Raw genomic sequence first — 14,995 nt, 5'->3', positions numbered from 1 at the left:
GGGAGGAAAAAAGGGGGACCCAAATTCGTTGAGGATGGTCGATGGGAGAATGGGGTTTTAACCCTCCTACAATTAGTATATCCCGTGTGAACCTCCAGCCCTCCAGCCAGTAGTATTTGATCGGTAATTTGATGTAAAGTGCCTTTTTTTTTTTTTAACTAAGAAATGGTAGTTACGGGAGTTATTCGCAGGGAAAACGGCTGGTCTTGATGGGTTTTGGTGGGAGAAGCTGGGAAGTTAATTCAAGCCGGGGCTACCCCGGGACCCTCGGGAGCTGGGGGAGGGGGGGGGGAACTCGCCAAGGCAGCAGCAGCCTCCACTGACACCTAGCGGCTGCGGGGCTCCAGGCTCAGGGGACGAGGATTTCGTGGTTTTTTTTTTTGTTTTTTTTTTTTTCCCCTACGATTTGGAAATACAGAAGCACACCTTTGGTGGCCGCGGGGTATCGCTCCTCTCCTTTTCTCCCCGCTCCTCCAGCAGCACATCTGCACAGGAGGAGGTGTGGTTCTCAGGCCCGGTGCTGTCCAGGTTTCTCCACCCAAAACAGCCAAACGTGGTTCACTTTGTCACAGCCAGAACCTGGTTCTAACTCCTTTGGTTTGGTTTTTCTTCCTCATTCAACACATTTCTGAACTTTCCTCTTGAAGTGTCACAAAGCACGACTCAGCCTCCACACTGCTGACTATTACTTATGCTTTAAGATGCTCTTTCACAGGAATCTTGCTGATCTTTTCCTCCCACCGAATGCCCTTTGTCATTGCCCAGAGTGATGTGTGTACGCAGAGAAGCTCCTTTCCTCCCATCTCCAGCACCTGCTGGACATGAGATCGACCCATGGGCTCCCACTGTTTCCAGTTTGTGTCAGGATTATACAAAGGTGAAGCTTCCCAAGGAGCTGACACCTGCCCAGGCAGCCCAGGAGCTCCTGCCCCATGTCCCCATGTCCCCATTTCAGGGGGTGGCCATTCCCACAAGACCACTGTCCCTCTTTGCCATGTCTGCCCTGGCACTTGGCGTTCAGCTCTCCACCATTATCCGCACAGCAGATGACAAACCCCTGATCTACAGGGCTGATTTTCAAGCACATTAACTCTGGAGTGGGTCTGAAGCCAAGTGCTAAAAGATTTCTGCACTCACAGAAGGGGGAAGAGTTTGCCAAAGAAGTTGGAGCCAGCAGCAACTGGCAGACATGTTCCCATCGCTCATTGTGTCAGAGCCTGGCATCCTAAAGCCCAAGGTGACCAAACCTTGAAGACAAACACTATTTTCATGGGATAACACAGCCGTGGTATTGACTTGGGGCTCGTGCTTTCCACAGAAGCTGTCTTTTCTCCTATTTCTCTTTTCTCCTTACTGCTGGGATGAAGAAAATAAAAGCCTGTAATCTTCAGCTGATGGCAGCAGAAGGGAGAACCTTGGTGCCTCCCAAGTTCTGATGGGGTAATTCCCTTCTCCCAGCTCATCTCTACCTCCAAGTCCACCTCAGGGCCCATTATGGGATTTGGGGGGCACAGAGCTCTGCAGCCCCATTCCTCCCAGTGCCTGAGGGCACGCTGTCCTGAGCAGTGCCACGTGATAAACCTTACCCTGCCCCACAAGGCATGGATGCTACTGCCATAACCCAGCCTGGCACAAGCACTTCTGGAAGGGCTAAGCATGAAGAAAGTGGTTTTCCCCATCTCTTCAGGTGTCGTTGTATCTTTCAGTGCTAATTATTGCACGCTTTAATTCATCCATAACTGATACAATCTTCAAAGCTTCAGTATGTCTTGATCCGATGCTTCCATTGTTGTTCCCTTTTCCTTTGAACTGCTGCAGGAGCTTCCAGGACCCCCCAGCTATTGCTGTATGTTTGCTTTTCATCTGCTCGCTTTTCTTCCCAGAAACAAACAATACCACCACGCTTTCTCCTTGAAAATTTCAGCACATTTCTGAGAAGAGAAAGGGAAAGGGTTATTTGTCAAAGGCCAAATTCCTCAGTGCCTTTCCTCCTTTTGATCCACTCAGCATCATGCCAGGGATGTCACTGCAGTGTCCCCACAGGTGCTGGCCATGCCAGGTGACACCGCAGTGGCACAGCACCAACCCCATACCCGGTGCCTGTAGGGAAAGCAGTGACTTTGGGATCATTTTTCTGCTTCTCATCTTTGCTCCCTGCTGGAGCTGATTTATCTCTGCAGCTTGTGCAGCTACATCTGAGCGGGGCATGTCTTGCTGTTGTATTACAGCAGATCACTGTAAATTATCAGCTTCTTGGTGTCAGCCCAAGCCCAGCGCAGCCCATAAAGCTTCCTGGCCGTGATACTGCACTGGAGCATGGCAAGGCCAAGAGGAGAGGCTGCCAGCTCAAGGGTGATTTAACCCAGAGTGCCCTGGGATCACCAATGGGCTCTGAGCACATCTTTCCAGCAAGATATGGCCATGGAAGGAACAGATCCACCCCAGCTACCACCATCCTCAAAGCAGCTCCAACACACACAGGTGGGCAAAGCGCCCTGCAGTGTGCTTGGTGCCTGAGGCTAGAAGAATTATTATCAGTATTATTATTTAGTAATGATTATCCCTGAGCATAAAATCAGTGAGATGAAAATTCAGAGGTCTCAGGGCAAAAGCACAGCCCGTTCCATCTATTATCTGTAAGTGATGTGTGCACCAGTGTGGAGCGCGAGGAGAAGGGGATCTCACGAGAGCTACAAACACCGGACTTTTAATTTAAAACTATCCTTCACTGACTCGAGCCTCTCTCCCACCAGCCCATTTTTTATTTCCCCCTGTGCAGCAGTAATCAGGAGGTAACAAGGGAGAAGGGGAACGGATCGTCTTCCAGCGCTATCTGGCTGATTTTAGGGCTGTAAATTATAGATATATATGGCACAAAGGAGTACTGGGATATTAATTTCTGTTGTTGAAAATCACAGCTCCTCTGCTTTAATTTACTGCTAAATAATAAATGACATTGTGAGATATTCAGCAAAGATAAAGACGCCGAAGTAAATCAAAGAGCTCATAAGCACTTACGGATCGGTCTATCTTGGATGTGTAGTTAAGTGGCTTATATTGTTCTCGCCAAGCAGAAATAAGCAGGCGTTTAACCGATGTTATCTGCCAAAGTAAAGGATGAACCCGTGAATCAAATGGTTTCCTGCAAATAGCCATTTGCATTGGCAGAATTAAATGAAGATGGGTGTTATCCCCAGTATTTGCAGGCATACTGAGAGCCTTGATGTCAGCCTGCAGAGCGGATCGTGTCCTGCAGTGTTTGCAGGAGGACAGGGTGAATAAGGGCTGGTGCTGGCCTCCTGCCCTGCAGGCACACCTCCAGCCAAGAGCCATCAGCTCTGAGACCCAGCTGTGCTGCTGGGAGGCATCGGTGCCTGCAGAGCTCTGTGGAGCTGTGCCCCTGCAGGTGGGCTGGTTGAGCAGCATGTGGGGACCCATCGTGCTTCGGGGTCAGTGTCAGCTCCCCAGGGCAGGGTACTGAGAGCAGAGAAGCTGTTGTTGGGATTCATTCTACAAACAGACGAGTTCTGCATAGTAGGAAATTTTCATTTTGTGTTTGAGTTGGAGCTGCAGAGCCTCACTTCCAGTCCAGAAGCACTCATTGTGGAACAGGTTTGCATGGAACGAGTGCCTTCATGCTGGGCGTCCCGGTGATGTGAGCTACCACAGCGCCCGCTGTTACCCTATCCCTGCAGGGCATGCTGACCTTGGGATCTCTGCTGGACACATTTTCCAAATGAGAGACGGGTGAGGGCAGCCCTGTGCATGGCTCCTTCCCCACGTCATGCTGGAGGTGGAAGATGCACCTGGAGTGAGTATCCCCGAGAGCCTGGCAGAGCTGTGTACTACCAGCCTTGGCATTTCTCATCTTGCCAGTAAGAGAACATAGGGAAGGCCAAAAGGAATTTTAAAGCACAATTCTGAACTGAAATGTTCCTCCCCTTCACAAATCATCTGGAAAAGCCCCAATGGAAGCAAACCCTGTGGCAGCTTTTTCCAAGTGCCTGCTGACCAACAGAGGGGCTTCAAACCCCTGAACAGATGGTGGTTTCCAAATGCTGGAATTCTGCACCCAAAGAGGCCAGAAAGCATCGAGTCCCGGCTTGCAGGCACCCCATGCTCCTCATGGAGCTGACAACCACATGTCCCATGGTATGTCTTGCACTGAGATGAGAGATGGTCCCTGTTCCAGGGAGTCACAGCGCTGTGCCCCATCCCCATTTGCTGTGCTGCAAATGAGGAGGACCTGACCCAGGCTCCTGCTATTTCTCTTTGCTAAAACTGTTGAAAGACAAGGCAACTCCAATTTGCCTGAAGCCGCTCCGTGACAACATGGCACTGCAGGGAAGGTCTGTACAGAAAACCATGTTTGACAGTGAAAGCATTTTGCTGGAGTACAGCATGTGAAAAACAAATTACTATGGCATAAACGAGCAAATCCATCATCAGAAGGAAGAGGAAGAGAGAATTGGTTTAAGGATCCATGTACAAGACGGTGACAGTAATCATATAACGGCCCTTTGAATGTCAATGGGGATGAACATGGTTTAATAGCAACCGAAATGCTGGCAAGCTGGGAGACATGTAACAGAGGAGATGGATGTATAGATCTACCTATTATCTGCTCCCTGGAAGAAGAGGAGGGGGAGATAATTCAGCTTTATGCTTGATCTAGTGCGTAAATCTCAGAGAGGTAATGTTTTCTTTTACCAAAGGGGAAAAAAAAAAAAAAAAAAAGAATGTTTTCAGAGCCAGCCAGCACTGGTTCAGAAGTACAATGAGAGGCATAACATTTTGAGCAGGCTGCAGCCCTGGTGGCATTATATCGAGGGATAGTGGCTTTTATCTAAAGGGGAGAAATAAGAAAAAAGGGGACGGATTCTTCAGCAGGGTCGGTTGTGACAGGACAAGGGGAAATGGTTTCAAACTTAAAGAGGGGAGACTTAGACTGGATAGAAGGAAGAAGTTTTTACACCACGGGTGGTGAGGCAGTGGCACAGGTTGTCCAGAGAGGTGGTGGTGCCCCATCCCTGCAGACAGCCAAGGTCAGGGGATGGGATCCAAGCACTGATGGAGCTGTGGGTGTCCCTGCTCAACGCAGGGGTGGCACCAGATGGCCTTGAGGGTCCCTTCCAACTTAAACAATTCTACGATTCCATGATTCTACGAGTCCGTGAAAATGAAAGCACAGGGGCGTGGGAGCTGTCACTCACAGTTGGGCAGCAGTGAGCTTCATTCAGCAGCAAAGAGGAAAGGAGAGGAGGTACTGTGCCCCTGCTCTCTGCTCTGCCCAGACATGCGATAGGCAGTGGAGGATGCGTCTGTATGGAGCAATGTCTAGCCAGTGCACCTTGCTGCCAGCACTGGGTGCGTGCCTCTTCTGAAAGGCAAAGATGCATTTTTGAGTAATTAAAATGAAATCAGCTAAACAGACCCTTTTTTCCTGCCTTCACCCACCTTCACATCACTGCAGGTGTATCAGAATGTGGTCAGTCCGGGTGCTGAAGCTTGGAGCCCTCCGACCCGGATGGAAAAGCCCTTCTGTGCAGTGAGGGTGCCAGGCTGCCTGTGAGTAAATGGCATGATTGAGGAATCTCGAGCCGTGCTGGAAGGCCTCTCTTGTTCAGCTGCAATTGGAGCTGTCAGAGCCACTGAAAGTGAAGCACAACTCACCATAAACAGGGCCTCACAAGCCATAAGCACAAAATTAGATCTAAATATTGATTTACTCCACATAAATATATGCGCAATTCCAGCTCCTGGCAATTCCAGCCCCTGAGGTCTGGAGATTTAATGCTTTTTCGGAAGCACAAGACTGAAACCAAAGCTGTGTTACAATGCAGATTGCATCCGATGCACTGTGTTTCCCTGAGTCCCCCACTTCGGTGCTCTCCCCCTTCACCCCATGGGGCAGGTCGGAACTCCCTGCACCCCCTCTGTGTGGGTTTCCCCCGCGTGCTGTTGGGGCCCACCCTTAGGCCTGACTCAGGCCTGCATCGGGCCTGCCGCCGCCGCGCGTTGCCACAGCGACGAGGCGCGGTCCGCCTGCCCCTTTAAGAGCATTCTTGGAGGCCGGAAGTGGCTCCGCGCGGCGCTCTGGTTTTCTCTTCGTCTCTGTGGTTTTCCTGCCTTTCTGCTTCCGGTAGCGGGAGCGGCGAGGGGCGGCGTGGCCGGGGTCTGGGCCTAGGGTGGTCCTGGTGGTTGGGGGCGGAGGGGGTCATAGATGGGGCTGGGGGTCATATTTCGGGCTGGAGGTCAGGATACGCGGGCTGGGGTAGTCATTCTGGGGTTGGAGGGTACAGGGGTTGGGGAGGAGGGGTCATATAGGGGTATGGGGCTGGGGTACGGGGTGTGGGGGGAGGTAGAGGGCGGAGGGGCCCTATTGGGGTCTGGGGTCAAGGTATGGGGAGGTTGGAGAGTCATATTTTGGGTTGGAGATGAGGATACAGGGGTTTGAGGTGGTTATAAGGGTGCGAGAGTTAAGGGGGGGAGGTAGGGGCTGGAGTAGGACGAGGAGAATCATATTGGGGTCTGGGAGTCAGGGTAGGGGAGGTTCAGAGGGTTATACTGGGGGCTAGGGGTCAGGGAATGGGGGCCTGGTGGTAATACTGGAGTATGGGGGTGAGGATGCAGGGACCGGGGGGAATCATATTGGTGTTGAGGGACAGGGCATGAAGCAGGGATGTGAAGGCTCGAGCAGGGCTGCAGTGTCATTTTGCAGGCTGGGGATAAGGGTACATGAGGCTGGAAGGGGGCACTGAGGGGCAGCAAGGTGCCATGGGTAGGGAGGCTGGGGGAGATTAAGGACCAGGAGGGAAGGGTATGGGGGGCAGGTAGACAGGAAATATTCCTTGAGCTTCATGTGTCCGGGGATCTGTGCTGGGAGTTGCTTCCAGAGGAAACACAGCTCTGACTCATGGCCGAAGGTCACTGGGTCTTCTTGGGAAGCCAGCATTCATCAGGTGAGTGGGAACGAGGCAAGACCAGTGACTCATGCACTCTCTCTGAGTGGGCAGCAGCCACACAGAAGCCCTGCATGCGCACTGGTGCCGTGGTGGGCTGAGGGCCTGGGGATGGCTGCTGGCAGCTGTGTCTCAGCCTAGTGCCTGCTGGCCTGACCCGCGCCCCAGATCAATCCCCAGAGGTCCCACCCTGGGTTCCTTCTCTGCAGTAACAGGTGTGAGCATCCATGCAGCATTCTGATGGTCATGTATGATACTGCATACAACGAGTTGCTGTCTTCAGCCAAAGGAAAGTACTCTTTACAGCTTCTGAATTAATTTCTGTAATCAGTACTGGATCTTTTCAAAACTGTCTTGTATTATTAAACTGACATTGCCCTTCCTTAATGGCAGGTTTTAGACATGGAAGGTAGAACTTAGGTACATTGCTGATAAATTTTTGCCCTTGATTTATCACAGGTACTATCTGAATTCCCAGACTTTATTTCCCAAGTAATAGGGAATACTGATAGGCTGGTTTCTTTACTTGGACAAACTAAGGTTCTGTTGGAAGCTGTGTACTTTGCCCTCCTGTTACATCTGTGCTTTTCTTTAGTGTTGACTTTTCTCTACAACCAAGGAGTTCAGCTGAGGTCCCAGCTAAGGCCGCTGTGTGCTCACACAGCTGTGGGGAAGGCCTGGGTTGACTACAGTCACCCAGACAGTACAGACTTACGAAAGAAATCATTCACCACCACCAGTAAGGCACTTTTTGTTTGTTTTTGGTGTCAGTCTGGTGCTCATCACTGGTGTGCGGTCAGAAGGCTATAGGGAAGGATTTTAAAGTAAGCAGGGGATGGGATGCTGTTTTTATGAACTGTTTCAGTTGTTGCTGGTACAGAGAAGACAGGTCTGTGTAGGGCAGCAGTCTCTAGCTTTAGCTGGACTTCTTGCTAAAACCTTGACTGGGTCATGGGCTCTATTTAAAAAACACTGCACGGTGCTTAGACAGTCTCCATTTTAATTTGCTTTCCTGTGGCAGTAAAGCAGTCTTGAGGGGTTTTTCTGAGGCAGCTTACTGTGTATGAGCTAGAGCCTTAGGGGCTTTTACAGGAAGCTTGCCTGGGATCACGAGAAGAGCTAAAGTATAGCTGTCATTGCTATAACCAGCCAGCAGCAAGGAGGGCCAAGTTCAGCATGTGACGGAAATGACAGAAGTCCAATGCTTATCTCATTTTTTCAGTAAGGGATTTGAACAGAGATGCCACGTGTTTAGCAGGGCCCAGGAGCAGGCAAAGGGAGCAGCACGCATTACTGGGTGCCTGCAGACATGGGCCACTTCCAGTTAAATCTGCCTGGTTGCCAGCAGCTATTTGAATGCATGGGCTACCTTCATTGGCCATGCCCAGGGTGTGGGCAGGCATTAGGTCCTCTGGCCCTTTTCCACAGCAGGATTGAAACCAAAACCTGTATAGATTTGTGAGATGATAAAGTAACCGCCTTCTGAAATGACACACACCTTTGGCAAAGTGTTTGTTCCATCATTGTCAGACACATGTTCAGAACAACCTTGCTTCAGTCTGTCTTATTCACAGTGTGCGAGGCTGCCTGCAACTCTGAGCTTGCAAGGCACGTATAGACAAAGCAGGGCACTCCCAGTACAGCATTCAGCTGATGGGCTGAGTGCTTATTGCTTTTTCTCACCTCAGTCAACTCTGTTTTTCCTGCAGCCCTCACCTAGCATAGCAAGTATTGTACCTTGTGTAAAACCATAGCAGTGATGCCGTTTAACATCACCCTTCTGGTCCTTTGTGGACTGCAAGGTGGATTTTGCTGCCTTCTGACTTCAGTCAACCATGACAGTTGTGCTTGGACTCAGATACGTGGTGGCTGAATGATGGTGGAGTTTCTTAGGGGAGGGAGGTTGGCTCCTGGTCTCTTGTGCCAGGCTCTTGTCTGAGGCTTAGAAACAGTGGCCTGCCAGTGTACCCATCAAGTGCTGTGCTTAATGCTTGCTGCTCTTTGTGTAGGTGTTCCTGCTGACCACGGAGTGGCTGCTGGAGCTGCACCCTCGCCAAGGTAACTGAGCTAAGCTGTGCTCTCTGCCCACCAGGTGCAAAGCTGCGTGCTTGGAATTTGCAACCAGTCCTCCCTTTCTGTTTTGTCTTGTAATGTTAAATTCACCTGGGCAGAGCTGTCTGACAGTGTCAGGCTGCAGTTAGAAAACATTTCACTTTTGTGCTGCTGCAGACTGACACCCTTTGTTCAGCTTATTACTGGAACAAGCATTTCCATTTCCCTTTCCCTGCACTAATGCCACTCTTCCCTGGGTTACAAATTGGTATTTTCTGTCACCTGGACTTCGGAACAAAGCATGTGGAACCCTAGATAGGGTGATTGCAAATATCCTGATCTTTGTTGCACCTGGAAAAAGCTATTTGTCTGAGTGAGGATTTTCCTTTCAACCAACTTTTAAATGACAGAGTGTTTCCTCACTTCAGTGAACATGCAGCATAACCATTTGCAAGAGGGCCTTGAGTTGCAGGCTGCTCATGACACGCTTGTTTGCTCTGGTGCCCTGGCTTGCACGCTGAGCAGCTCTGACATCTGTGCACAGCTTTCCCTGCAGTATGCTTGTTCTGCTTGAATGTCCTGGTCATTTCTTTTCAGGTGGCTGAACCGAAGATCTGTCTGCGTTACGGTGAGAGTGCTGCCCCCGCAGTTCAGTTTGTTAATACCTGTGTGGTCTCTTTAGGCTATAGAAGGTATTTTTGCTGAAGTAGATGGTAAATGTGAATAAATTCCAATTCTCCAAGCTGACTGTCTTCCTTTCTTATTTAATCCCTGCTATTATGAATAAAGTAGAAAGGATTTTAACACGCTGGAGGCATGCATTTAGGCAAGGAGGCACATAAAGCTTTCTCCTGTGCTGACCCCTGTATCCAAGGCAGCCATGTGTGGTGCTCTCTAGGTGTGGTGCTTTCAAGATCTCTAGGAGTGATTCAGACCTGACAGTCACTAAAGCAATCCTGAAGAATATGAGAGATCTTTGCAGTGTGCCAAGCTGTAATCTCCGCTAGAGGGGGTGAAGGTCTACAGAATGCTTGCATTTCATTGAAACTGGGAGACTTTGTTTAATCAGATGTGCGGGCAGTGAGACTGTGGCAGGATTATGTTCCAGTTGAAAAACTGCTCTCTGTGTTGGCAGCAGCCCAAGTTACATCTGCTTTATGTAACCCATCAGCTGCACTCACTGTGAAGCCCATGTGATGCTCAGCCCTCGCCATCGTGCATCCTGTCATGCTTTGGGCAATGTGTGCGTGTGTCCGGGGGGAGGCAGCTCTGCTCTGTGTTTGGTACTGCTTCCAAGTTCCCTTTCCTTTCATCTAAGTGGTAACGTTTACCCTTGCTAAGCAGGCAGCAAGTAGTAAGTTTTCATTTACACTGCAAAGAGCCTGGCTTTTGGGTTTCTTTTCATTGGGGGGAATTTTAATTGAATTTGCAATATTCCCGATGCAAGTGAAGCTGGTGTGCTTTGGAACCATGCTGGCTGCTGAGCTGACACAGGCTGTGTGTGTGCTTCCCCTGTGCTTGGTGCTTGCACAGAGCTCATCTTAAGTGGATGCGCTGTTCCTTAACTCCTTTTGCTTCTGCAAAAATATTAATGCTCTCTCTGGAGACTTTAATTCAGAGTAGGTCAGCAAGAAGTTGGTCACAGTGTTTTTTCCCAGATCTTGCTGGGAGCTGCTGTGTCACAGTCATGTGCACTGGCTGCTGAGAATGGCCCCCAGCTTGCCCAGGTTCTTGCTGCAAAAGCAGTGTGGTGCTGAAGCTGATGGATTGCACTGAAGTGCTGCTCTGATAGAAGCAGCTTGCAGGGGCTGGATGAACCGAAGTCTCTGCCTCCAACATGGAGAGTGGATTAGAGATTGCAAACATCCTTAATCTGAGGAAAGCACAACGGAGGTGGGAGAAGTGGGTCACTTGTGTATTTGGGGCTCTGGAAATTGCAAATCATGCTTAAGGGTTTTGGTTGCTCATCAGCTGAAGTGAATCCCAAACTGCACTGTAAAAGTGGCATATGGGTGTCAGGAGCAGTGAGTGCTGCGGCCCCGCTGTCTGAAGGCCCACGTGCCCTGGGAGGATGGGTGCACCTATCAGTCACTGCATGGCTTCCCTACAGCTGCTGTGAGCCTTCTCATGCTTGGGAAATGCATGGAGAAAACGAGGGAGCTCACACTGTGCAGGTGGGGCACAATTCCCTGAGTGGGCTGCAGTCCTGCACTGAATCCCTGCCGTGTTGGCTCTGCAGTCCAGATGTTTTTTCCAAGGCAAGAAATTTACTTCTGGATCTTGCCATCCTTTCCTCTTGGAGGAGCTCAGGTTGGGCTGAGCACCCCTTTGGGTGCACCTCTGCCACTGATCCAGGCACAGCCCTGTTGTCCCACCACCACCCCAAAGCAGTGCCCCACCTCGGCTCACCAGGCACAACCTGTTTATTTTTCTTCCCCGGCCATGAAGGAAGCTGTGAGCAAAGTGCTTTGGCCACCCCCGTAGCTCAGTGTCTGTAGGCACAGCCTCACCACCCAAGCATGATGCAGTGTTGGCGGAGCCCTGGCTGCAGTGTGTGCCCTGTCCTGGGGTTGAGCCATGCACTTGTTTGTGCAGACTGCATGACATTCCTCCTGGAGCTCGACACAGGTCTCTGGAGCAATGAGTTATGCTTGGACATGCTCCCTGCTTGAAAACAGCTCCATAGTCTGGAGCAGCTCTAAGCCCTTGCACGTGTGAGTGGTACAGCATTCCCCCGGGCCCCCAGCCCTGGCAGTTCTACCTGGCTCCGCTCTGCTTTTCTGAGCTGTTAGGTCCCAGGGCGATGCCCACACATTCAATTGTTTTCTCCCTGTGCCCCAGTGCAGTTCCTCCTGCCAGTGCAGGGATGGGAGCCGCTGCATTGCTGGGGCTGCCTCCCCCAGCGCTGCTCAGTCCCGCCGTGTTTGAGCAGTGAGGTCATGCTCTCCTCATCTCCTCATCCCTTGGCTTGAAAAAGCTCTACCCATTGTGCATTGTGTTTTTTGCATGGGAAATCAGACTTGATCATCAGCTCTCCTGCAAAGTAAACTCAAGCACAGAGACTCATTGCAATCTCCTCTTGCGTTTCTAACCACAGAACCAGGTTTTCCCATGACTTCTTGGTGGTTCTGAATGCAGGGTACTGTGTCTGCTCAGCCACATGGCAGCATCCACGGGGAAGTGCTTGGCTTCTCAGCCCATCCAGATGGCAAGCTGCTTTGGGGAGAAGTAAAACTCCAGGTGAGGACTCTTGGACCAGGATGTAAATTCTCTACAACAACCTTTTTCTTCTGTAACAGAAGGAAGAAGAAAAAAAGTCCTATCTAGTGGAGAGATCTGTCTGTAACAGCAGCCATACCCTTCCGCTGTGCTGGCAGACACCGATAACCAACTGTGCCACAACAGCTCTGCCACCCTCCTACAGGGCAAGATAAGGTTTGTGCTGGGTCAAGTCTGTGTGATTCTGCTGGACCAGAGCTGCCGTGTTCTGGTCCTAGTGGAAAGTAATTGAGATCTGTGAAGTGGAAAAGGAGGAAAATCAATCCTGGAGAGCTGGTGTGGGCAGTCGGCTTCTCCCAAAGCTGACTGTGAGCCCAGTGGTGTTTGTTGGCTGAAGCAGACCTGGCAAATCCTCAGGCTTCCCAGCCACTGGTACTGGGGATGTCTTCAGAACTGGGAACCCAGGGTGAACCAAGCAAGAAGCAGCCCCCTTCCCTGATGTTCCACATCCAGTCGTCCTCCAAGCAGAGCTTTAGGAGGTTGTTCTCGTTGCCAGGATGAGTGCTCTCCTCTTAAATCACAAATCTGGGCTGCAGAGCCTGGGACTGACTCCCTCCTGCATCCCCAGGCTGAGGGACCCTGTCTGGGAGCAGCAGGGCTGGGATGTCAGAATACTGAGTGTTCCCTAGCCTTGATCCTGCTTTCAGTGCTCTAGAATTACAGCTCCTTCCTTCTTAAAGTGTGCCCGGGTGGTTCTGCTTCCACCTCACTGCTGGGGTGTGTGTAGGAAAATTCAAGAGGTCTGTGCCTATGGGCAGGGCCCTCAGCTGGGACAGGAACGGGTTAATCCTATCGGTGCGTTATGCAAGCAGTTGGACTTTGCATCCTAGAAAAGGAAACATCTGTATTTTTTGCTTGGAACTACAGGAACTGAGTGCACGGAGAGCTAGGGCTGTTCCTTGGGGCAAGCAGCACCGCCTGCTTTGCTTCTTTCCTCCCTCTCCATCCCCACTGAGGAGCTTTGGCCGCTCCCTTAAGGTGCACATCTGGGAAGGGTGTTAGCAAGTGCCGCCCTGGGCCAGACCCTTTCCATTCAGTCATTAGCTGAGGTTCACCTCTACCAACATCTGTCCACGCTGCTGTGCTGGGCTCCAGGCAGGAGCTGGTGCAGCACGAGCGTCACGAGCTGGGCTGAGTTCAGTGATGATGGGTGGGGGCAACTGAAGAAAGCTTTAAAAACTGTTTTCTAAAGTCTAAAGTTAAGAAATCTGCCCTGGTTCCAAGTTCCGGACTATCCAGACAGAGGTGATCAGGCTTAATCTGACAGCTATTCCTTAAATATTTTAAAAGCTGCCTGGAATAAACTGAATGCTTCCGAGTAGTGACCTAAATTCCACTTGCTGTAAATTTCATTAGAAAGTGGATTTGTGCGCCTGCCAGCAGCAAGCCGCTCTGCAGCTCCATTGATCCGACCGAGCCATGTGCTGTGCAAGCGCCTTCCTCAGCAGATTTGTAGAGAGCTCACTGCTGCATGCTGCCATTCTAAATGCGGCTCTTTGCCTTCCTCTTCCTTTCCTCTCATTTCTTTCTTCCTGGTGCAAACGCATCATCTGTTTACTAATCGCTTTGCTTCGTTAGCTGCGTGTCCTTCCGCTAGCTCCATGTGCCTTGCCCTCCGCTTCCCATCCCATAGCAGGCAGGCACTGCTGCAGGGGGCACGGGCTGCACAAGGAGGCTGCAGGGAGGGCACCTGCAGCTCTGACACCCCTCGGAGAAGCCTCCTCTCCTGCTGCTGCCCCGAAGAGCTGTTTATCCTTGTGCAACCACGACTTGGCACTTTGCGGGGAGGTGTGACGGCAGCACAGATGGCACACAGTGAGAACAGATAGGGAAAAGTGCCTGGGGACACCTGGTGCTGCCAGAGCTGCGGGTGCATGCGCGTGTCCCCAAGTGGGGGCACACGGTTCATTTGCAGCCCACGTGCTCAGGTCCCAGGGGGTCCTGCTGCCTCTCCCACCTCTGTGCTGCCATGGGAGATGCTCAGGACCTGGCTGTCCTCTCTGCCCCACCCAGGGACCTGCAAGAGGTGCTGCTTTGCCACAGCAGAGATTGATTTTCCAGAGGTGAAACCTAAGGCTGAACTAAAGGGGCCAGCATCACTGGGCGCAGACCCTATTAGTGTGGCACCACTGCCCCTGCCAAGGCCCTGTGGAAGGGCTGTGGCAAAGGAATGTGGTTTTCAGTGCTGGGAGAGTCAGCACAGCAGCAGTTGTCCTCTGCAGCTGATGAGGGGGTTAAGCAAAAGATGAATTTTTTCTCTATCTCCTCCTTGTTCTTTCTGATCTCCGCCAACAGAGCTGAAGATGAGGGAGGATTTTTTATCTATATTTAGCTTTGGAGAAATTGCTATAACTAATCGGCTTTAGGATCCTGGGCCTTCTCTTCTATTTTATCTTTTTTTTTTTTGTCGCTAAGACCTTGTCATGTGGCTGTGGGCTGCGGCTCGCTGGCTCTGAGGTTGCCGGGCTCTTTTTTTTCGATGGAGTCAATGAGTAACCCACAAAAATAACAGCTCCAGCTGTTCCTCCTGCAGCTGCCAGGCTGGAGTCTAATTACCGGGTCCTGCTCCAAACGCTGCTTTGCATGTAAAAGTGCCAGTGAATGGGAGCAGGGGGAAGAGATGGCAAAGGAAAACAAAAAAAAAAAGGAGTGCGGTTTGGGGAGCTATTTTTAGCCTTTCCAAGCCAAATGTAAAAAGACCC

At 51.0% G+C, this 14,995-nt stretch overlaps 2 long non-coding RNA genes across 3 annotated transcripts; one reads left to right on the top strand and one right to left on the bottom strand.

The window, feature by feature from the left end:
- LOC110407129 lies at nt 1,683–6,069 on the bottom strand. Of its 2 annotated transcripts, none has more exons than XR_002443746.1 (4): nt 5,674–6,069; nt 5,458–5,566; nt 3,019–3,102; nt 1,683–1,931 (listed from the first exon to the last, which is right to left on the bottom strand). It is a non-coding gene; the product is annotated as an uncharacterized LOC110407129 (long non-coding RNA). The 2 variants fall into 2 exon arrangements; XR_002443745.1 differs by having other exon boundaries at nt 5,458–5,651; nt 5,973–6,069.
- LOC110407128 lies at nt 6,156–9,756 on the top strand. The gene is made up of 3 exons (XR_002443744.1): nt 6,156–6,962; nt 8,972–9,020; nt 9,612–9,756. It is a non-coding gene; the product is annotated as an uncharacterized LOC110407128 (long non-coding RNA).

Source organism: Numida meleagris, chromosome 17 (assembly GCF_002078875.1).
Source record: "Numida meleagris isolate 19003 breed g44 Domestic line chromosome 17, NumMel1.0, whole genome shotgun sequence".
NCBI lineage: Eukaryota > Metazoa > Chordata > Aves > Galliformes > Numididae > Numida > Numida meleagris.
The sequence above is the reverse complement of the archived record's forward strand: the minus strand, read 5'-3'. Positions and strand labels throughout refer to the sequence as shown.